At 44.4% G+C, this 23,330-nt stretch overlaps 1 long non-coding RNA gene across 1 annotated transcript in view; it reads right to left on the reverse strand.

Moving 5' to 3' along the window:
• LOC146203689 (uncharacterized) overlaps positions 1-23,330 on the reverse strand; it is a 58,602-nt gene that overhangs the window by 7,704 nt on the left and 27,568 nt on the right. The window lies entirely within an intron of this gene.

Consider the following 23,330-nt stretch of genomic DNA (forward strand, 5'->3'; position numbering starts at 1 on the left):
CCTACCTTGGCATTGAAGTCGCCCATTAGCACAGCGTACTGCATCGTTACTCTTCGCATTGCCGATTCTACATCTTTGTAGAAGCTTTCAACTGCCTGGTCATCATAACTACATGTAGGTGCATAGGCCTGTACAACCTTAAGTTTATATCGGTTATTAAGCCGAATAACGATGCCTACCACCCTCTCATTAATACTATAGAATTCATATATATTACCCACTATATACTTATTGACAAGGAAACCTACTCCTAGTTGTCGCCTCTCTGGTAAACCTTGATAACACAGTACATGACCCTCCTTCAGTACAGTATATGCCTCATTCGGCCTCCTAGCCTCACTAAGCCCTATGATATCCCCTCTAACAGCACTGCTAAACTAGCTTCACTAGCTAGGGTTCTAGCGTTAAACGTTGCCAGGGTCAGTTTCCAATGGCGGCCTGTCCAGCAGAGCCAGGTATTCTTAGCCCCCCCTGCTGCGTCACAGGTCTGACCGCCGCCGTGGTCAGTTGTTCCGCAGCCGCTGGTGACTGAGGGCCGGGGTTTTATGGAGCTTATCATAGGAGGTTGCGGCCAATTACTACACCAGGGTGGCCAACTCCTGTTCTGGTGAGGGAGTGCATTGCCGGAGATGTTCACTGGCATCAGGTCGCGCCCAAACCTATTTATGGAATTCCATCGACACGCGGATTTTTTTTTTAATCCGGTGGAGAATTGCTCGGCACCGGGAGCTTCGTGCACTCATTAGCCGCAGCTTGGCCATACCCAGCTTATATAAGCTTGGCTTGTACAAAACATGCTTGCAAATGTAACCCTCTTTAAGGCTGCCTACACCCTACTGTGGTGGCTTCAGTATTTAGGGAATTTGACTAATGAGCTGGGTGACGCGGGCTCGGCCCGAGCCGGGGTGGTTACATTTCGGTGGTAGCAGAACGCTAAGTCCCCATGTGCTGTACAGTGTCAGTGCACATTAAAGTGTAGATAGTCAAAATTATCCAGGGCTACCTACTATTGCTGACCTTCATTGTCTAAGTTTCTTTGGCATGTTGAACCTTATCATCAAATCAAGGCTGCCTACTGTTAGCGTTAGTAGCTGACCTTCGTAATGACACATTCTGCCCCTCACCACTCTCCGAAATTGTGTTGTTTGCAACTCAACTCAGGTTACTTACAGTTTGATGACCCCTTTTTCTGAAACACTAGCAGTTGACGAACTCACTCCCATGCAGTGAACTTTGAGAAAAGTGCTGATTTGGTCATAAACGTTTTTTTTTATGAGAATTTGGTCAGTCATATGACCCTTGAGAAGTCATCTGCTGAAATGTTCATGTGACAAGCTAGGCAGCTTTATAAATGGCTTGGATATCATATCAGAAGTGCTATGATAGTGAACTATGCTTAGTGTCTGCAATACGTTCATGATGAATGTGGTGAACGCAGATTAGACAAATTTTTGCTCCACTTTTAATTCACTAGTGGGTGCCTGGTGAGTTGTCAGTGCAAGCTATTGATAGTTTCACTTTCTTCATGCAGTTTACATAGCTGTGGAATCCTCATAATAGCAGAAGTATTATATTTATGGTTCACTAACTAGTTTTTTTAAATATAAAATAAGTAAATACGCCGTCAGCAACCCTGGAGAACAGTGCGCTATTCACTTGGATGCCATAGATATTTTAATCATGCCATACCCCTGTGTTATTTTCAGTTTTCAATTCTACAAGTCTTGATCACGGTAGCACATCACTATACTCTGGGATAACTGTGGCTATGCAGCTGAAGTTAGGCAGGAAGGAGGAGGCAACATACCTCTTTCCCCTTGCCATGTAGAGTGGGTTACTTCAGCCCTAGTGACCTTGCATTAACTCTCCAACATCCTCCCTTCACTTCAACCCTGTACACTCCTAGCCCAAATAGTGAGCAAACCACCCTTCATGGCAAGGGGACAGAAACTATTCTCCTTTCCTTTCGTACCTAGACTCAGCTGCATAGCCCCAAAACATTGTCCCCATGTACAGCAAGATTCAATGCACCCTCTTCAATTCAGAGCACCCTCTGCTTGCTCTGTACCACCCTTGCAGCAGCCCAGTGTTTTGTTTACCGCAGATTATCATGTCTGTGCAAGCTGTGTTGGCATGGAGAGCTGCATTTCTAGCAAACTTTCATGCTTTACGATGATGCTCTCATTGATTGGCTTTAAGATTCATGAAACGTGGTCGTGTGTGTTGATTAGTGTCACATGAAGTAAACTTCCACTGACTAAAATACAATCATAAGGATGGCAATTTATAGGTGAGTTGGTAAGGTGTCATCTTGAAAGTAGCAGCACGAAAAAACAAGGATGTGAAAAGAAGCAAGCAGATGCTAACTCGCAACTAAAGTTTATTGATGAAAACAAGAAATATATAATGCCAAGCAACACTGCAAACCACTCAATCCCCTTTAAGCAGACAGCAAAACATGAATCATTAAAACTTCCGAACAGTTCCATTTGAGTAGATATAGGTAGAGGTCAACTTGGCTGTGCATTGTAAAGAATGCACTGGTTGCTTTCAGTTTCTGCTGCACACATTCTGGCTGTCATCCATTGCAAATCAGCTGGGAAATCATTGAAGCTAGACACATTTTACAACTAGGTAATGAATGTGTTAGTGAGCCATCCATCGTGTTACCATGCAGTGAGTTGGGTTATCTAGATAGGGAACTGTTCTTAAATTTTAGTGATTCATGTCTTGCTTTTTGCTTATCAGTGATTGAGTGGTTTGCATTGTTGCTTGGCTTCTTTATATATTTCATGTGTGCTTCAAAAAACAGTTGTAAGTGCCCGTATTGTCTCCTTTCATACCCTTGTTTTTTCTTGCTGCTTCTTTCAAGATAAAATACAATCTTTGCTACTTCGGTCATAAAATGAATTTTAATTAAGTTCCACATCTCTTAGAAAAGTAGTATTGTAGTTGCAGGCATGTATTAGGCCCTGCAGTACCAATTAAAGTGCTCGCTCGATGTAAAGCATAAAGAAAAGGAGGGCTTGTCTGATCTCGAACCTAGTGGGAACTGGTGGATTATGGATAGGCTGTTAAAATGCACTTGTAGTTAAAGTCAAGTAAATGCTTTTTTATTTGTAACTAGGGGCACTGTGATGCCTGACTTGCTTTTCTGCCAGGCTGGCGACGAGATGGAGTGAAAGGAGTTATTTTATTTCACTGTTGGTATGTCTCGGGTGATGTCAACATGTTTCTTCTCTGGCATTGTAGGCAATCGCCCTTCAACTAATTGAATCCCAAAGCGAAATTTTGAATAAAAAAAATAATTTAGGATTATTTAACAGGCAGAGGTAAATTTCATGCAGTGACCTGCACCAGCATGTCGTGCATCATTTCAAGAAAAAAAAACAGTATTGTGGTGTTCCTACTCTGCCTTTATTTCTTGCTCACAAAGCCTCTGCATGTACAGTACTCACGGATTGAAATAGGACACTCGGAGCGCGTGGCCGTCGCTGCATGCAGCGCCGCCCGGGGATGCTCATGGAACCAAGGTGCTGTATTGTGGTATAGCTCGAGGGGGAGAACATCTAAGAAGCAGAACTGCTCCTTCCGGTCGCCAATAAGCCGGCCTGTTTACCACACTGCCTTGCATTCAGCGACGGCCACGCGCTCCGAATGTCCTATTTCAATCCGTGAGTACTGTACGTATTGCACTACATTACGTTTTCACTAATTTGTTGGGTCATGGTATTTTTTACCTTACAGCAAGCTCCATGTGGCTTCATAAGCAATGGTTTCTTCAAGCTCTATACCCTTTGCTGGAATTGCGCTGTGTTGTGGTGGGCAAGAAGCAGGACATTGATGTAAGCACTGAAGACATCTTTCAGCATGTGTAGTTTTTTGTTTGCCTAACCCACTACTGCATTTATGACCCCTCATGTTTATTTTGACATTTAGGTTTCTTCAGTGTTTTTTTTTTGCTTGCTGCCGTTGCTTACTGGCTATGACATTTGGCCGTTGAGTTTGAGAATGCGAAGTGGAATGCCTGTGGCCTGTTGATAGAGGCAAAATGCAAATTTGCCCACATTTGGTGCCAGCGCATAGCTTGAAGAACTTTTGTGGAAGAGGGCTCTGGAAATTAACCCAAGAGCCCTCCTTCATGATGTCTCTCATAGCTCATGTTCAGCTTTAGGGTATTAAAAGGACATTGCGGACAAGCTGAAGCTGGCTTTTACTACAAATTACTGCACTCTATCCACTAAAGTGCTACTTACTGAAAATGCGAGCTTACTTTAAGATAGGAAAAGCCAGAAGTTTTGAAACAGATGTCATTACAAGCCGATTTCATAAGTTCTACATGATGCATCCATACTTTATTGGGCACAGGCCCCAGAGGCTGTGCTGGTAAGCCGTTCCCTTCAATATGATGATCATGGAGCGCGGTTCACACAGGCCTTTGATATCATTGAGTACCCTTGGTTTTCAGGAACAATTTCAAGGAGCTTTGGAACTCCTGAAATTATTTCTTAAAATTCTAAAAAAATTGCATGGTTTTTCTCTAAAAGTGAGCCTACAAGAAAACTAAATGTGCACTTCAGAGGGAACAATCAAAGAGAGCATGAGCCTATATAATATAAACCCAAAGTGACAGCCTGGCATGCATCCAGACCAGGGTTACAGGTGGCCCACTTTTTCGCAGTTGCCACCTCTCATGACCCTATTTAATTTTTCTTTTTTTCAGCATGTCTGTCTTCGTTTTCCTAAATTTCACACAACATTTATGCAAAACTGCTGTGAATAAATTTTTCTCAAATTGAAACTCCTTGAAGACCTTTCTGGAGGGTTATTTTTCTGGTCTTCCTGTCTTCAACTAGACCTGTTGATGGCTGCTTTCTTATAAATCAGCTCCGACAAATTTCCTCTCTAAAAGGGCCCCCTGCACTTTTTTGGTAGCTAAACTGAGTGCGAATACATTTTGTATGTACCGTGAAAAGAGAAAAGAGGGAAGTGTTATTGATAATCCTATGCCATAGGTAATCATAAACCATGAATGAAGTATGGGGTATTTCTGGCAGAATATTTCTGCACTGCTTCTCTGCTCAGCGCAAACCCCTTTCCTGTGGCGGCCAAACCTGTTTTGGGGGCAGAAATAGGCGGCTGCCAGGAGACATTTCTTGTGACAATGACCACATCCATTACCTGCTCCACTCAGTAACAAAATTCATAACCCCCCCTCCACTTCCGCCCCTTCTGGTTTTCTATAGTGAAGGCATGCTTCTCGTCAGATTCGTGCATAACATGAGGTTTGATACAGAAACATTCAGCAGTGCACTCAACTTCTGCCCCAAAGGGAATTAAGAGGATATTTTCGCATGTCTTCAGTGCACAATCACGTGATACATCAGTGACATAGCCTATATGTTACGTACACATATCTTGTAGAGTCTATTCTTTTTTTTTTCCTTGAGAGAGAAGCACTGCTCAGTCAAAAGGCATGATGCAGGGGGATGTAGAGTGAGCGCCGATTCGGTGTATTTGCAATCTTTTGCTTAGTTTCATTCTTTTTCTTCCGGTGGTTTAGTGGGGTTGCTGGTATTCGAGCAATGCAAGGACACGGAGTCAACAGTCTGCTTCTTCACAGTGCACTGCCGGGATTGCGCATTTGTTTTTCTCATTGTAATGAAAACATGCAAGGCTGGTGTATGAGTTACTTGCACACACGCATGCCACACATATGCTGTTTTGCAGTGGCAGAAAAGAAATAACTGTCAGACTGAGAGCATCTTCTAAGAGCACATAAACGTTGGTATTTGAAATTAAGCTGTAAATTCATAAAAGATGTGGCTTAGCTTATGAACCAACAATTTTCCGGCACTATCGTTTCACACAACGGGTTTAACTTAAGGTACAAAGGTGGCCGATAGAGCCCTGTGCTCTAACACGCTGCGCACAGAAGCAATCAAATCTTGAGCGCTCCCTATACTGCTGCTCAGGCCAAAGCAACCCAAACCTCGTTGAAACAAAAGTGACGTGACTATGTCACTCCTGCATGTCCTGCATGGTTTGTTTTTTCATTTTACTGGGAGGGAGTGAGAAAAAGGCTGCCTGGTCTGCGCAGGAAGGACGAAAGGGTGCTGGGAAGTTGGCCGTCCTTTAAAACGAGTTGCGGGTGGGAAGGGGGAGTGGAGGTAGTGGGAGGGGAGTCTAGCTGTCCTGCGAGCTAAGCACACAGCAGCATGCATGCTTTCTCTATTTTTTTATTTAGCAGTGGTGCGGAATGCTGAAAGAATCGAAGGGAGGGGGGGGAGGGCAGGCAGGCCAATGCATGCGGCACGGTTTCAAGTAGTGATGGCTTGGAGCTGCCTCGGCAAAGCACAGAGCAGTGTGCATGCTTGCTTTTCTTTTTTTTACTTAGCAGTGTGGAAAAAATGAACGAATCGGGGAGAGGGCAGGCTGGCCAATGGGCACGGTTTCGAGTGAGTGATGGCTTGCAGCTGCCTCGGCAAAGCATAGAGCAGTGTGCATGCTTGCTTTTCTTTTTTTACTTAGCAGCGCGGAAAAAATGAACGAATCGGGGGGAGGGCAGACTGGCCAATGCAGGCAGGACAGTTTCAAGTGAGTGATGGCTTGGAGCTGCCTCGGCAAAGCACAGATCAGTATGCACGCTTGCTTTTTATTTTCACTTAGCAGTGCGGACAGGATAAAAGAATCGAGGGGTGGGGGGCAGGCTGGCCAACGGGCATGGTTTCGAGTGAGTGATGGCTTGGAGCTGCCTCGGCAAAGCACAGAGCAGTATGCATGCTTGCTTTTATTTTTTTCGCTTAGCAGTGCGGAAAGGATGAAAGAATCAGGGGGGTAGGCTGTCCAATGGGCACAGTTTCAAGTGAGTGATGGCTTGGAGCTGCGCACAGAGCTGTATGCATGCTTGCTTTTTTTTCACTTAGCATTGCAGAAAGAATGAAACAATCGGGGGGGACACACACACAGAGCTGTATGCATGCTTGCTTTTTTTTCACTTAGCATTGCAGAAAGAATGAAACAATCGGGGGGGGCAGCTGTCCAACAGGCACAGTTTCGAGAGAGTGATGGGTTGGAGTTGCCTTGGCAAAACACAGAGCAGTATGCACGCTGGCTTTTTTACTTAGCAGTGCAGAAAAAATGAAAGAATCGGGGGGGGGGGGGGGGGTAGCCTGGCAAACACAGGCAGCACGGTTTCAAGTGAGTGACGGCTTGGAGCTTCCTCGGCAAAGCGCAGAGCAGTATGCACGCTTGCTTTTTTTTGTAGCACCGAAGGTTTGCCTGCACATGGGCCGGTTTTGTACCTTGAGTTAAGCCCCTCATGTGATACAAGCCTGAGCCGTTTTGGGGCATTAAACCCCATATGGCAAACCTTATGTGAAACATCTTGTATAATTCCATTGCTTAATCCAAACGTCAAAGTTTACGCGCCCTTTAGAAGATGCTGTCTTGACAGAATTACTTTTTTTTTATGCCACTACAAAACTGCATGTGTATGGGTATGCGTGTGTGCAAATAACTCGCACTCTGGTACTCAATACATATGCAGCCCCGCACACGGCAAGTACTCTTGCACATTTTTTTTAGACTGAAGAAAGCAAACGCACCATCCCTGTGGCATGCTGCGAAAAAGCAGACTCACGACTCCAGAATCGCCGCATCGCATTGCATACCAGCCGCCCCACCATACTATCGGAACAGAACGAAAACAAAAAATTGCGAACGCAGAGAATCGGTGTGCACTACATTCCCACGCATCGCGTCTTTTGACTGAGCAGCATGCCTCCGTAAAAACAAAATCTAGGAGATATGTGTATGTGACATATAGGCTACGTCACCCACGTGTCACGTGACTGTGCACCCAGGACGTGCAAAAATATTCTCCCACAAGGATTTTGCTATATAAGATAGGTGACGCATTGAGTTTTGCAAAGGGTCCAAGTAGGTCATTGTGCTCCTACTTTCACCCTGACCAATTCAAGGGGTGAGAGGCACTTAAGGGCACAATTACCTACTATAATCTATATGATCTCGAATGGGCCAGGTGCAGCAGACAGCTTGTGAGATTGAGTATAGTGACAGGAAATCTTCACTTTATAAGAGTACATTCGCTTCAACTCCACGCAGCCCTGAATGCCTGCTTTTCATTTATTGGCGGTTATGTGACCTTGAGGGCTCATAGACTGGCACTCAACTTGTAAACACTTGACATCCTATCATTTGCTCTTTTTGTGGGCTTTGTTCTGCGGGTTTGCAAGCTTTTTACTAAAGTGGATACAGAGATTATGCATAGATCTGTTCTCTGAAGCATTGGCTGAGTGACAGCCCAGGTCAAACCTGGTTAACTTAGAACTTCTGGCACATTATTTTTTCTGGGTATGGCTTTGGCATCTCTCCTGACATCCCAGCTTCTGACACCAAGTATGCATAATCATGGTCTATCACTAACTCCAGTGCTGTAATGATCATCACATACTTCTGTAGTGCTGCACATTTTAAGTTGTCACTGTATATGAGCAATGTTTCAGAACATACTTAGTGCTGAGCTACGGTACACATTTGAGGACTAATAGCAAGTTTGCTCTGCTTGGTGGCTTCCACAGACACGGACACACTTGTGGGAAAGGCATGTTGCGTACATACCTGCAGCCAACCCTTCCGATTTTCTAGAAGACTTCAGATTTTTGACCAAACTTTCTGATTGCACGATCACTGCCCTAAATCTTCCGATAAGGGGCTTCTGCCTGCAAAGAATGGCTTTTGCGGAACCGGCACCAAGGAATCGGCAGCCGCATTATAATTTCGAGCATCTCCATCAGAGGCCACACTAGCACCATCGGCATCATTGGCTAAGCAGGAAATCAATCAAAGCAGACTTTAGCCGAGCAAGAGTAGGTGTCGCTGGCTGCGAAAACAGTTGGTGTACTGAGTTTCTTGTAGGCAGCGGTGCACAGCTAATGCAGCCACAGTAGATATAGATGCTTTGCTGGCTTCGCTTTCGATCTCAGCTCAGGGCAGCCACTCAGTGTACTTGAGGTTAAAGGCTTTGCCCAAATGTCATGTTATCTGATCCTTCTTATTGAGCTCAGCTGCGTGCCTTATGTTACCAAGCTGCTCTATGCTCAACAATGGCATGGTTGCTCTTCTTTCGCAACCAACGCAGCCAACAACGGTCACGGACGAAATTATGTGTAAAAGGGCTAGTTATGGTTTTGTATTAAAAAACTTAAACAGCGCTCCGATGGTGCTGAGAGAAAACTGGTGGTGGGCATGCAGATCAGTTTTGCGTTGGCTATATAGACGTAGTGAGAACGCTCGGTGGCGGCCTGCAGATATCTCGACAGACGCACACCTTTAGACATGCATTGCATGCTTGCTGCTGCATGCTTAGGATGTTTAGATTAGGACGCATCAGACACTGCCTGGAAGTAGCAGCCCCCTCCCCCTTTTGTACACAAATGCAGCCTCCCCCCCCATTTTTGCAGTCTTCTCTTTTTTGGTCTTAGCAAGTACGTATAAAGCAAGCTGGGGCCACTAGTAGTGCGATTGAGCCTTGTGAACAATGTCAACATCTGTGCTACAGGCATCAATGGCTTGCTTGTCACATCAGGGTACTATGTACATCTTCGGACACACGGTGCTGTCAAAGCGGTTGGTTCACTTGTTCTGTGGAGAGATTCACGGTAGGCAGAAGGCATGGCTTTTCAAGTGCAGTGACCATTGTGGCTCCCAGCTTTGTTTGGAAACTGAAATCAGCGAGTTGAATTTGTTGGTTTGGGTGTATATGTAACGAAGAAGCACGCATATTTTCTTCCCTCGACCCTGAGCCCTGCAAGGTCAAAGATAAAGTGTAGCAGCAACTTCAAACTAAACTTTAATAAACAAATTTGGTCACTAAATTTCACAGCATTTTCAATGCATATATCATGTTCTACAGGAACAGTATCACAGTGGCAGCGACATTTTGCCTGACATTAAGCGTTTTCAGCTGTTTTTCACAGCTGCCTTTTCATGCAGCCTGGGAAACATGTTCTGTTAGCCTGTGAATATAGAGTTTGCTTCTGAATGTTCAGAGGACTTGACATTAGGACATGAGTGTTTTGTGTGTGGAATGGTTAATTCAAATTTTACCCTTGTGGCCGAATTCAAAAACATGTCTCCACTCGACACTACTTCAGCTCCATAAAGTGATGAAAACAGTCTTTTCTCTACTTAAGGTTCAGTTCAGATTCTTGAATGCTTTTCAGCATTTCCTCCGACATACCCTTTAGAAATATTTCTCCCCTCCAGGCAGCACAAGTGGCATACGGGGACAAGACTAATGGCGAATTCGAGTGGGAGAGCAGGCGCCCTCGAGACCACTTCGAAAGCACTCAGACAAGCGGGTGCCCTCCAGTGGTAGAGCAGGAGTAGAATCACTGGCTTCCAATGGTAGAGGAGGAGGTCTTTTCCTTCGCTGAGAGCACCTGAATGCACCCCCGGCTGCTCCCTCGTCTAAAGCGAGTGTAGAGGAAGTCGCATGACATAAAGCGTTATATCCACACCATCTTTTTTTTTTTTCTCGAGTCAGTGACGCTCTAAATGGTGGCTGCAAAGCATTGCTCAGGTTTGAGTCACAGCTGGTGTCGAAAGGGCCAAAGGAGGCAGATCGCCGCGCTGTGAGAGCAAAGGCATGCAAAGCAAACAGTTCTACACAGAGTGTTTGCTTCTCCTGGGGTTGCAACTGCTGTTACTGCAGGCAGGCGGAGAATGCTGGGGAGGGAAGTGCGGTCACAATGGTCGTGGCACACTGCTCTCGACACGCAGAGAGCATTCCCGTGGGAGGACAATTACACCCTCGCTCAGCGTGCTCCTGCACTTCTCTGTGCTGCTCGGCACCTCTGCTGTCGTCCCCCCAACCGAATGGGCCATAAGGCCAAAATTTGGCCCGGAAAGTGCATGCCACTACGTGTAACATGCTCATTTTCTAATGTCAGGTCCTTGTGAACAGCATCCACAAGCTGCCTCAAGAGTCACAGGCTAGTAGGCTGTGGCGGCTACTTTTCGATGGAGACTAAAAGTAAGGCGCCAGGGTGCGGTGCGACATCAATGCACGTTAAAGAACTCCAGGTGGTTGAAATTTCTGAAGTCCTCCATTGCAGCATTTCTCATAGCCTGAGTCTTTTGGAAGTTAAAAAAAAAAGTCACAGCCTAGTAAAACATGTTTCGCAGACTGCATGAACAAGGCAGCTGTGAAAAATGGCTGAAAACAATTCACGTCTACCAACATTCACTGCCAGTGACATATTGCTTATGTAGAACAGGATTTAAGCATTGAGAACTGCTCGAACTGCTATGAACTCTAGTGACCTAGTTGCAAATTTACCCTCCGAGTGCTCAGCGGCGAGCGTTGAGCACATGTGAGGTGTGCAAATAAGCATGTTATAGCGCATGCACCCAAGCGCTTTCCAGAAGCAAATGCCACTGCTGTTTCCAAGCAAGCTTGGAGCTATAATTGTAAGCGCACTTGAAAAGCCATGCCTTTCACCAACTGCAAATATCTCTCCACTGCTAAAAATACAGAATTGACCCCCCCCCTCCCTTCAGCACTGCATCTAGACATACAGGTATATCTGAGGCAATCAGAAAGTTATTGATGTGTGCAGCACAGGTGTTCCATGGCACAACTGCACCTCTGGTACCTCGCTGTCTTCCTATTTACAATATGACATTCCCCACAATTGCACCACTGTCCACAGTGGTTCACAGAAACCACTGCACATGCTTCATTTGCTGTTAGCCATCAAATGCTTTCTGCAACTTGGCACTCGGCATGCTCTGAAATGTTGCTAAGGTATCTGGTGATGACTTGAAACGTGCCTACACCTCAGTAGCGTAATGCGATGGTCAACTACAGCTTTGAAATCTGCAAGTGACGATAGTTATCCATGCTCAATGTACGCCGCAGGAACTTGGGAGGCTTGTCTTGGTCGTACTTGAAACGATGTTTCAGTATTTTCCGAGTCAGATTGAGGTTCTCAGAGCCAATGCTTCAGAGAGTGGGTCTGTGAATCCTTATTGTATCCACTTTCATGAAAGGCTTGGTATGAAGTAGAACGAAGTCTGCACAGTGTGTGAAAGCTGCGGTGCCCCATGTTTGCAAGTGGAAGTCTAGTTGTCCCTGTAGTAGTGTCATTGCCACTTATAGATTCTCCGTTTCCTCATGCACTCGAGGAGCAATTCAAGTGGAGCTTCATTAAAAAAAAAAGGGGCCTTGAGGACCGTTTGGAGTAAAGGTGTTAGTCAAGGCATGTTTGTGAATATCAGTTAACCTGATCCCTATACACTGTTTCCACTGCCTCGGGTGGTTAGGTTATTTCTCAAGACCTTATTGGAAGGAAGGCTGAGGGCCTGTCATGAATCCAAACCAAGCCTTTAGTAAACTTGGGGGGAGTTGTGCCACTTCTACATGGCATTCTCGCTCACAATTGAAAGATTCCATCATCTCACTGTAAGCTCTTGTACCCCCGCTGTTGCAATCGATAATTCACTGCTGGGCTCAAGTAATACTCATGCACTTTTGGAGATGTGTTATCAACTGTTTTTGTACAAGTTGCAATGATGATATACTTTCCGCACTGTTCTGTGTGCAGTTTTGTTTTTCTTCTATGATCATATGAGGATTGCACAATCTCATTTCAGGTTTGGTTTTATTCCTTAGCTCTGTGTGCTAAGCCATATCCTAGAATGCACACTTCTATTTCTCAAAGGCCATTTAAATCTCCAGTTTTGCACTGCTCTGTTCACTTTAGTTATTGTAGCTTTCCATGAAGCAGTGCTCAAATGTCTTCGATTGATAAGATATGGTTCAAAGTCCCTTGAAATATCTGTTCAACTAAGGTATTATATTTTGTGATGGACTAATGCTGAACAGCCTGCATTCTTGTGTCAGTTCCTCAGATTTCTGTAGTTCAGAATCGAAACTTTTTGAATTATCAATAATAGAGCACCTACATAACCCCTTTCTCAGAATGTTTTGTAAAGACATAGCTGAATTTTCGGATTTTGGAATAAAGTCCTGCCTTTTTTTTTGCATTTTGCAGACGTTGCACAGTGAAAACCTGTATCCAAGCTCGAATCCAACAGGCCAAGAGCAGCTGAAGAAGGAAACCTGTATCCAAGCTCTGAACCAAAAGCAGATGTTTTTGACCACGGTGTATCAGCCAATAAAGCCAATCCAGGTGACAACATGTATCTTTTGGAAGCTTGCATTCTTTGCACTTCAGACTCATCCCATAGAGAGCATCATTTCTGCAAAACATTTTGTGTCATAACTGTAGCAGACAGTGATTGAGGTCTTGCACAAGGCCTAAAGCTGGCATATTAGTATTATGCGCAACACAAATGAGGCGTGATGTAGGAGCCTTGCAACCATGCAGAGTATCACCATAGCATGGTAGCATTCCCATGCCGAATGTCTCTCGTCTGAGATAGACTAATGTCTTGCACCTTCAGAGTGCACTCATTCCTTGCACTGAGTGCCCACATCCATGCACTCTGAATGTTGATAGCTATGCACAAATTTTGCCGCACATATACACGGGTACAGAAGTCCTCACAGTGTGCACGCCTTCGCGCCGTGAGTACGTCGCACGTCCTCGCATCGCACGTCCTCGCATCGCACACCCTCGCATCGCACACCCTCGCATCGAACACCCTCGCATCGAACACCCTCGCATCGAACACACTTGCGTCGCACATCCTTGCATCGCACATCCTCGTGCTGTGCGGGTCGATAGCCACGCACAGATAACCACGCAGAGCCTCGCACAATATTTTCATAGGGTTGCATTCCAAATAATGTAGTAAGAGAAGTTAGTTAAGTCATATTCTCATCGGTGAAAGTATTTCGCTCGGGCGCGGAGGCCAGTACATCAGCAGTGACATCGGCGACATCTGCTGATCAGCCCACAAACCGCCGATGCAGCGGCTGACCGATGTAATGCATCGCTTCGCTGTTGATAGTACGTCATGCTGTTGCACTGTGGCACCACTAGTAGGTCACTGATTGTGGTACTAGACTGCGCCTCGATAGAGAGAAAGACCACTACTCGTAGGAGCTGAATATATACACTTCAAGGGTTTGTTCTCTCCAGTACTTCGCTGTATGACCTATAGACCTCCTTCACTCTGGCTACGTCACGAAAATGCGGTGGCGCTGTCGTTGCTAGTGACTTTCGAGTGGTAGGCAAAACAAAACAAACAACGCTTCAGTCGCCTTGCCTCCCGTGATTGTGCGTGCGATGGCTTGCTGCTGCCAGGAAATGCAGAGCACCATGCCGACTAATCGCTTCACTATGACATGTGCTGAAAGGCACACAAGAGGAAGTTTAGTAAGCTTGCAAAGGCTTCTTGCCGACAATGGTCGCCGTAAACAGTTGTGGGCCGCCGCGGTGAAGCGCCAAGGCTGAATACCGACGCCTGCTCATCGAATATGCGGCAAACACTTTGTTACGGCTAAGCTGGAGCTTATTCACCTTTACGCCAGAGCGGTCTACCGGATCAAAGGTCGCGAATCACTCGAGTTTGGCCTTTTTACGACGCGTGATGGGATCTTGGTGTGCGGACGCGGGTGCGCTGGTAACACACATAGACGAGGCAGTCGTATATGTTGTATTGCGTAGGCCTGTTTCTTTGTTGGAGCATGCATAGATGTTTGCCTATGTGAACTGTTCCTCAAGCCCGTTTTTTCACTTTGGTAATTGTATGTATGCGCAGTGAGCTGCTACTCGAAAGATCTGTGTTGCACTCCTCGATCTGTGATATATATGTTGCATGGCTAACCTTCACCACGTTCATGTCAAATTATTTTAATTACTTCCAGATGAAGACTCTCACTTCACGTTAACAGCTAGTGATTTGGATCGGAGCTGCATTTTTTTTATTTATGCCGAGCGCTTTTATTTGTATTCACAGCGGCTTATTGTGAATGAGAGTTGTGGGGTTTATCCTACATTACCGCGGCCACAGTGGCGAGACCGAACTGGGCCACCCTAACTACGGAACCACGGGTGAAGGTAAAAACGGCCCCTGAAAAGAGGTCCCCAGAAGATACAGCCACGAAACAAAGGCCCCTGGACTTTATTGCCCCGAAAAAAAACCGTCCAGAAAGGTCCCCCCAGGAAGCGGCCCCTAGGAAAAAATGTCACCGAAGAAATTGACTGAAATCTGCCCGGAACTCACTTCGCAAAAAATTAAACATCTTATGACGCCTTTTTTTTTTTTTTTTTTAGAATAGATGTAACCATTGTTTGGGTACTGGGTCCTCTGGGTGCTTTACGCGTTTACAGAAACTGGAGAAGACTTAGCATGAAAGCATATCGAAAAAAAAAAAAAAGCCCCACCACTATATAATATCCAGCAAGTATTATGCGGTGCATAGTTTCCAGTTTCCAAGCTGGGAAATATCGCTCTTTAATATAGGCCTAATCACCCGGCTAATATTACACATTCGAGAGACGTGCTTGTCCTCCACCGCACAAATTTCGGTGCCATAATGGTTTTCTTTTCTTTTTTTTTTGCGAACGCACACCATCGGTACCATGTTTTGCAAATTTCAAGCGGACGGGTAGAAAGAAGCACTGTAGCCTACAATACTGCGACTAGACTCGAGGAAACTCAGTATAGGCCTTTTGTAAAAGAACTACAGGACGTGCCAAACAAAACAAAACAAAAAAACAAACGGCGGGGTTCAAAATATAGATACCGTTCAAGCTAAAACCATAAACACAGATGGCAGATAAAAACAGTAAAAGTTGATTACAATGAGCGAAATTTATCGCTGATAAATCAAGCACCGGCCAAGGCGAAAGCTCGACTTTGTAGAACGTTTAATTGCATCTATTTGGGGACATTTTATCAGAGGCCATTTATTCCGGGACCACTTTTTCCTGGGACGTTTTGACCGGAACCCACGTAACCACATTGGCCGCTGCAGCTCGTAATTGTAATGCAAGCTAACAGCGTGACTAACCGTGATAAAATTGCTACCATTAACGACGACAGCTGCCCACGAACAGAGCAGATATAATAGATGTGCAGCGTTGTGATTTCAATGAATAACGAAATGATACGCAAGTCCGTGCAGTGTTAAGGCTACTGTTGCCATGCTGACCTAAATCACCTTACCCATACAGCCGCTCGACGCTAGCGAGGTGCTTCGTGCTTACCAAGAACACTCATTTGCCGCTCGGTGTGAAGAATCATCCGATAACGCAATGATGCTTTGAGCGGACTACATCGTACGCGGTTTTCGACGCTATATATGAGCGAAAAAAATCACAGTCAGCTTACTCGACTCAAAGCAGTTGTAAGCATCCGAAGCTTTGTAATTCTCTATGCGTTCCGCGCTTAATTTTCTCGGAGAAAACAGCAAATAGATGCCAACGTCGCTCATTTTTCTTGGCTGGCAGCAACGCTTCTCTTGTGCGCCTTGAACCGAATCTCCATCGGTACGGCATGCGGGTTCGTACGCTGCACGCCGTGTAGGTAGAGCTTTTCAATGTATCGCTTCTGTCCTCACCGCTGAGGCTCACGAATATTAGCACATGATCATTTCGTCTGCCAAGAAGGCGCCTACAAATCACTCGACTCAAAGCAGTTACGGTCGTGCTTTTTGCCTACCGTGGGATCGCTGACGATAGCAGCGCCACCTCGATCATCTTGTTTGTTTGCAAACATGAAGGAGGTCTATACTTACAGACGAAGCCCGTAACATGCTTTTACAGCCTCATAATTTGATGTCCAACCCCTTTAAGGAATGACATAACAAAATTTTAGTGCATACAAAATGAAATGGAAGAAAAAAAGAAATGAATATGAACACCCGTCGTGGTGATGCAATGGTTACTGCGCGCGACTGCTATGCCCAAAGTTGCGGGATCGAATACCGGCCGTGGCGGCAGCTCTTTAGAGGTGAAAAGCTAGGCTGTGCTATGCGATATCAGTGCATGTTAAAGAAATGCAGGTGGTCGAAATTTCCAGAACCCTCTCCTATGGCGTTTCTCATTCCCTCAGTCGCTTTGGAACGTTAAACCCCATAAACCAAACCAAGCCTTAACGTTAGATAAGAACAATTTAGAAAGAAGCGAACGCAAAAAAAAAGCCAATAATTCTTATCTCACTGGTTTAATGAAAAATTCAATGAACTTTAAGCTGACAAAGAAACTAGAAAAATGAGCACAATTTATAGGTCACGTTTTCTTTTTACTCGAACAAACTAAAAAAAGAACACGCGAAAAGGCTGTAACATTTTTGTCACAAGCTGTGCTCTGAAACGCTGAAGCTATAAGCTCAGAAACAAGTCAAACTACGAAGATTTCACAAAATATAAAAAGTATTGACATCAAAGGACTAGAACAGGGTTTTAAAATCCTTCAATAGATCAAATACTTATTTCCTCATGGTTGATTTAGAGAGAAATGTGTAAACATTGAAGTGCACGTTGAAATTCATACGAAAAAAAAAAAGGCAAAAGCAAAGCACGGACAAAAACAAAAAGGGAACACATAGAAATGCGGCCTGTGGTCGCATGTTTGATGCAAGGAAAAATGAGAATACTCAGAGAGAACTCATTGGAACGTAAAATGCGCATTTGAACTTTATTACACTAAAAAAATAGAGGGGCCAGGAAAACGAGAACACACAAACGAGGCAGGCTTTCTTCCCGTATGAGGGACTCCCAAAAAAGAAAAAGAAAATTTGAGGCATACCATAATTCCAGAATATATTCCTTAGATTATACAAGACTAAGACATGAACTTTTTCGTCATGCTGACTTTCTATATGCGCGGACTACACATTATTTTTTTTTTGTTCATATTGTTTGGTTTGTCACAGCTGGAGAAGCCTACTAACTGCTGTGCAGAAAAGAAGGGAACGTTCCCCGAGTGGATGCCTACGGCATGTTACCATGCTAAATAAAACAGCGAAACAAGCTGTGATATGAAACCAATCTCTATATTCAAGAGAATACCGTCGCGGTACCACGGAGTGGCTACTTATCAATGCTTGTATTTGAGGGCACATGCACATTGTGAAGTTCAAATAAACTTTCGAGCCATTCGGTTGCCTGTTCACAGCATACGAACCGAGGTAGATACTGTGAGATGTGCACCTGTCCTCGGTCACGGCAACTCCAAATTTGGTGAAACCGCGGACGAACGATGGAGGCGCTATGGCAGCTATATTGTTGCCGACGGCACTCGCCGCCGCAGAGCGCTCATTCCCTTTGTGCAGTGTTCAGTGCTGAATGTCCTATCGTGGACCAGCGGACGTTTTCTTCTGTATGTATTCTCGTATTGCTACGTGAGCATCTTTCCCTCAGCGCATGTGCATACAACCTTTGTGGGGTAGCAGGTGTGCGGTGGCTGACCGGTGCGCGATGATACGCAATGGTCACTGAGCTGCAGGTGCTCAAGAGAAGGGCTTGGTCAAGTTGGAATTTCCACGTAGCATTTGAGCCCTCACTGACAGCTTTCTGATTTTTATATATATATATATATAAAGAACTTCAGCTGTTGTTCACGTGGCATACATTGGTCCCGCATGCACATGTGCGAAATAAAACAAGGGTAAGCAGAGGTTCGGAATGTGGTGACGTCCATGCCGTTCGTATGTTTGGTTGGGACCTCTCCTTTCCCAAGTGTTTGTTTAGTTAATATCCTCTCCCCAGTCTTTGATTGGTGAGAAAGTTTGCCTTATTTCTTATTCGTTGCTGTCGCAGCCAAGGGTAGAGACAGATGGCTTAAAAGTGAGCGCTCTGGGTTGAGCCAGGGCTGATTTCGTCCGATCAACGGGTCAGTCATGAAAATAGTTTTCTCCTTGCTTGTGTCGTCTTGTTTTATTTATATGTAAATAAATAGTAATCTTTCTATCTTGCCATCAAGGAACGTGACAGTTGCGAGTCTGAATCTTCAAGCTAGCAAGAACATCAATATCATCAAGTGTTTCCTCACCTGGCCTCCTGAAGGGGAAACTCAACTCACATGGTTTAATGTATAAGAATAAATAATAAAAAAGGGGACTCAGAAATGTAGATTTAACGCCAGACCTGCCGTGGTCTGAGCGTTGCGATGACTTGTGAAAGACAGCCTTCTCGTTAGCGTTCAGCCTCGAGGAAAGTGATTTTTGACGGGTTTACGACTGCAGTCAATATAATAAAATGCTTGGTTTTCTTTTTTGACAATACAATGCTTGCTTACAATCTAAATCAAAGCCTGTTTCCAATTAAAATTCTTCGCGGTAGTCTATAAGCGGATTCGGACTATCTAAGAAAAATTAATTTTGAGCCACATTTTGCCCCTGTGGACAAATCCCCGGGTGCAGACTGTAGTCCGGAAATCAGGCTGGATTGAACTGCACATAGCATCTCACTAGAGAATATTAATCACAACTGAAAAAAATATCAGCCGAAAAAATAAAAGGCACTTGGGAAAAAGAAGCCCGGAAACAAGGCCAGAACTTTGTTCACTCGAAATATTTCAAATCGCCGCTGATGGAATTTACGGCGCTGCTGATCAAAATAGAGACTTTATTCTGTAAGTTAGAAAAGAAATGAACACCAGCTTTTGCACTCTTGAGCCTATTCCTGGTTTTGGGGAGCACACAGCCAAACTTTAACCACTTTTTCTCACATGCGACAGTGGAAGGTGCAACAAATATGGCAGCACCCTTCTATAGAATCATGAGTGCATCTGTCTTTTACATTGCTGTAAAAATGCCGCAACTTATGGATAAGCATCAAAATGCTCGGAAAAAAGAATGCGGCTTCAGTGCAGCTGATTAATATAATTTGATGATATTTTTTTTAAAGTATTTTGGTATTTTCGAAAAAAAAACTTTTCTTTTTGTTTTTTGTTGTTTTTTCGGCTTTCAAGTTTTTCGCAAATTTTATATCCTTAGTGGCGGGCAGACATCGAGTCATCCTATGGAAGGGTAAAGTAACAGAAAAGGGAGAACTGCGGCACCACTATCGCGCAGCGGCGGCAGGCATGCAGTAATCGTGCGCTTTGCCATCTCTTAAGTCCGAGAATGACTTCAAACATATGGAGTGGGATATGTGCTTTGCTACACCACTAAGAAGCAAACCATGCCGCTTGGTTATTTTTGCCAATCGGCACGTGGCCAGAGAGGAGGCGGAGGGCAAGGAGAAGCGCTAGCTTTCTGGTTTGAGCTTTTTGTTGATGCAGCGGAGCCCATCCCTAGAAAATGTCTTAACTACGTGCCTGCTTCACGTACCGCCGACTGGCGCTCAAACAACAGGACTGCCGTCCGGTGGTGTATACACACGGTAAGTTGTCAATGCTAATGCTAATTTTCAGGCACTACAGACTTCAAGCGAAGGTGCCAGCTTCAGATCTTTAACACGTTCTAAAGCATCGGGAAAGTGCGATGTAGTGACCACAGGATGATGAGGTCCCGAATTAGCCTAAATCTAAAGAAGAAATGCAACAGATTAGTAAGAAAGAAACCCATCAACGAATTAGCGGTGAGGGGGAGGGCCGAAGAATTCAGGATATCGCTACAGAATAGGTATTCAGCTCTAACCGAGGATTGCGACATTACCCTAGAAGCAAGGAACAATAATTTCAGAGATATCATTACTGAGTGCGCGGTAGAAGTAGGCGGTAGGATAGTTAGAGAGAATACCGGTAAGCTGTCTAAGGAGACGAAAGATTTGATTAAGAAACGCCAGAGTATGAAAGCTTCCAGTCCAACAGACCAGATCAAAGTGGCCGAGATATCAAAGAATCAATAAGCGCAAAGTGGCTGATATAAGGAAGTATAACATGGAGAAAATTGAGAATGCTGTAAGGAACGGGGCAAGCCTTAAAGCGGTAAAGACGAAATTGGGCATAGGCAAAAACCAGATGTATACGATAAGGGACAAGGCGGGCAACATCATCACGAATATGAACAAGAAAGCCGAAGTAGTCGAGAAGTTCTATGCAGATCTCTACAGTAGCAAAAAGTAGTCAGGACTGTAATGAGATTGGCGGTAGGAAAAAACAGCTAGACGTTCCACTAGTGACGAAGGACGAGGTCAAGAAAGCGTTAGAAGCTATGAAAAGGTGGAAATCAGCTGGAGAGGATCAGATAACTACAGATTTGTTGAAGGACAGGGGAGATATCGTGCTAGAAAAACTGGCCACCCTGTATACGCAGTGCCTGGTGTCATCGACGGAACCGGAACCATGGAAGAATGCAAACATTATCCTCATTCATAAGAAAAGGGAATCTAAGGACCTTAAAAATTACAGACCATTCGGCTTACTGTCTGTTACGTATAAGGTATTTACTAAGGTAATCCGCTAATAGAATCAGGACAACCTTAGACTTCAATCAAGCAAAGGATCAAGCAGGGTTTCGGAAACGGTACTCTACTATCGATCATATCCATACCATCATTCAGGTGATAGAAAAATGCTCGGAATATAACCAGCCCTTATACATAGCATTCATTGATTACGAAAAAGCATTTGACTCAGTTGAAACCTCGGCGGTGATGCAGGCATTGCGAAATCAGGGGGTAGAAGAGCCGTACGTGAAAATGCTGGAAGATATATATATAGTGGCTGCACAGCAACCACAGTTCTGCATAAAGAAAGTCGCAAAATTCTCATAAAGAAAGGTGTTAGGCAAGGAGACAATCTCCCCAGTACTATTCACAGCTTGCTTAGAGGAAGTATTCAGAGACTTGGAATGGGAGCAGTTAGGGATAAGGGTAGATGGACAATACCTCAGTAATCTGCGATTTGCTGATGTCGTTGTCTTGCTAAGCAACTCAGGGGATGAACTGCAAATAATGGCTGATGACCTAGACAGGAAAAGTAGAAAGGTAGGCTTGAAAATCAATATGCAGAAGACTAAGGTAATGTTCAACAGCCTCGGGAAGGAACACCAGTTTATATTAGGTAGCGAAGTACTGGAAGTAGTAGGCGAATATGTCTACTTAGGACAGGTAGCAACCGCAGATCCAGACCATGAAAAGGAAATAACAAGAATAAGATTGGGATAGAGCGCATCTGGTAAGCACTCGCAGATTGTGACTAGCAGCTTACTGATATCGCTCAAGAGGAAAGTATACAACAGTTGTATCTTACCTGTACTCACCTATGGGGCTGGAACGTGGAGACTAACCTCTACTTAAGTTGAGGACAACTCAGAGGGCTATGGAACGAAAGATGGTAGGGGTAACATTAAGAGATAGGAAGCGTGCACAGTGGGTCAGGGAAGTAACTCAAGTTACCGACATTCTAGTGAAAATTAAGAAGAAATGGACATGGGCAGGACATGTAGTGCCAAGAGAGGATAACCGATGGTCGCTTAGGGTAACAAACTGGATTCCAAGCGAAGGAAAGCGTAGCAGGGGGCGGCAGAAAGTTATGTGGGCGGATGAAATTAGGAAGTTCACAGGGGTCAATTGGATGCAGCTACCACAGAACCGGGTTAAGTGGAAAAATATGGGAGAGGCCTCCGCCCTGCAGTGGGTATAGTCAGGCTGATGATGATGATGATGAAAGCTAGTGAACGTAAAGTGTGATGAGACTATTAGAATGGATTTAAAATAGTTGCTGATAGTGGTAGTACTACAGTAGTAAAACCAGGGGCTCTAACATTTGTAAACGATTTTGTAAAAACCCAGATTAGAAATTTAACATGCAATTTATTTTTCACTTATCTACATTTTCTCTCAAATGTACAGAACGCTGAGCCATGCATTTTTTTTTTCATCCAAGTAGGAACTGAGAAACTACTTGTACGCATTAAAGAAAAATATGTTTATAATCTTTTTTTGTATCCTCCATTGTTGCTATAAAACTTCCAGGCATAAATGTTTTAATTTTCAAAGAAGTTCTTTTGACTTAGGCTATTCATGTAAGAGTTATTGTTTGAAACCACAGTGATTTTTCATTTGCCTACGGTTTTTTATATGTTTTCATATGTTTTTAATATGTTTTGTGAAGGCTAAACAAATTCTCTACCAAGAGGTTGCCGAACCTAAGGATATAGATTTATTCACCACTACGCTTTCACTTTCACAGATGGCGTCACCAGTAAAGCCAACTAAAAAGCAATTTTGAAGTCGCAAACGCGCTTATATTGAAGCTAAACAAGCTGAAGCTACTTTTTTATGTTTTTATATGTTTTTAATATGTCTTGCGAAGGCTAAACAAACTCTCAACCAAGAGGTTGCCAAACCTAAGGATATATATTTGTTCATCATTAAGCTTTCGCTTTCACGGACAGCGTCACCAGTAAAGCCAACCAAAAAGCATTTTTGAAGTCGC

Source organism: Amblyomma maculatum, chromosome 1, assembly GCF_055883805.1.
Source record: "Amblyomma maculatum isolate TAMU_Amacu chromosome 1, ASM5588380v1, whole genome shotgun sequence".
In the NCBI taxonomy this organism is placed as follows: domain Eukaryota; kingdom Metazoa; phylum Arthropoda; class Arachnida; order Ixodida; family Ixodidae; genus Amblyomma; species Amblyomma maculatum.